The sequence below is a fragment of the Ptychodera flava genome, chromosome 14, assembly GCF_041260155.1.
Source record: "Ptychodera flava strain L36383 chromosome 14, AS_Pfla_20210202, whole genome shotgun sequence".
NCBI classification, from domain to species: domain Eukaryota; kingdom Metazoa; phylum Hemichordata; class Enteropneusta; family Ptychoderidae; genus Ptychodera; species Ptychodera flava.
Window position 1 is genome coordinate 3,813,346 of NC_091941.1, and position 1,829 is coordinate 3,815,174.

Here is a 1,829-nt window from a genome sequence, read left to right on the forward strand (position 1 = left end):
TAGCGGCAAAGCATCTTGGGACGGAGATAGTACATCACTGGTATCAAGCCCATTCTATTTGCTTAAATACTGCCACTTGGAAAGCCGCCGTAGAACAGGCACACGACTTATTCTGCGGGCGTATTTTTTTTTTGAATTGCACACAAATGTGAAGTGAAATATTTATTTGTCAAGGTCTGTACTTAATAACATAGATGCCATTGCACTTAGGGCTAAGTCGAACATGCCGGCCCGGAAATTGGAGCAATGAGAAAATTGGAGAGTCTTCCTTGAGCATTGAAAGGAAGAAATTCGAAGAGTAATGAAAAGAATAAACACATTTTCAAGTCGATTGCTTTGGTTCTGAGTGCTGCTGGGAACAATCAGTTTGATTCTGTAAAGTGGCCAACGGACAGTTGAAAATCCAGTGGCTCGACGTATGGGTAGGCACTCGTTGTACAACAGCGCCATTAACGGAGATGTAGATAGACGTTTTGTTTTTCAATGCATTTCTCATATCTATCATACAGTAAGGGAGTCGTCATTATTTACGGCCTTGGGTCGAAGGAATGTGACGGGGTCACTCAAAAAAATTAAAAACTTCAAGGGGATTGCTCAAAATATGAAAGAGAAGAAGGGGGTACTCAAATTTTGGTGCGAAGTAAATTGAAACACTTCTCAGATTGCACCACTGCACACATCAATTTCTCAAAATTTTCGATGCGAGAGGGGAACACCAATCTCCGTACAAAGATTATTGTTGTGCGGCGTGGATATAACCTAGCTAGGAAGTCTCAGCAGTAACGGCACTGGTGGGGGCGCCCGTTCAACGAATCGGAGACCCTCTAGCTTGGTTCGGATTATCCACGCCGCACTGCTACCACATCGCGCTTCAATCTCTGTGTGGGGATTTGGGGGAGTCCCCCCCCCTCCCCATGCTCTCCCTCTGGAGTGTTCTAACAGTTTTACTAAATTGAAAACACCTCTCAGATTGCACCAGACTACACCTTTGCATACATCAATTTCTCAAATTTTTCACAGGATCTCGGACAAAACTGAACCGTTTTGAATTCATCCTTTATTATCGCTGAAACACATTTTAATTGACCTCAGTTCAATAACCATTTTGACCGTATTCAGGTTTTCATTAGAAGCTGGCAGCTTGAGAAATGACACACGAAGGTCACATTCCTGCAAATTCTTTGGTCTTAAACCTCTGGCAAACTAAAAAGGTTTTTTACAAAATGCATTGTCATTGCCTGATTGTTAAGTATTGTGACTCAAACACTGATCATGAAAAAATGTAATAAAAATATTAGTGTTCAATGTCATTTTCAAACAATTTTACCGAGTGCAAAATAACTTAAAAAACCTCTCAGATTCAATACACACATCAATTTCTCAAAATTTTTAATGCGAGAGGGGGACCTCTCTCGTGCTCTCCCCTTGGATTGTTCTAACAGTTTTACTCAGTAAAAAAACAAAAACACTTTTCAGATTGCTCCAGACTGCACCATTGCACTCATCAATTTCTCAAAATTGTCCATGCAAGATAGAGGATATCCTTCTGACACTTTCCCTCAGCCTGCCGCATATTCTCCCACCCCCCCTGTTTTCAAATTTTGCCCTGTCAGATATCCTAGTGAAAACCCTGTCATGATACCCATCCAAATTAAACAATACTATAAGGTTGGACATTGGTTATAGCCTGAGCTTTTATATCTATATTTTGTTATCGCTTTGAATTTCATTTTGTTGGTTTCACCTTTTTCAACTGTGATGAGATAACCAATGATTATCTAGCAGGGTGCATCAGGATTTGAAAGGTCTTTACTATTGCTGTATTTTTT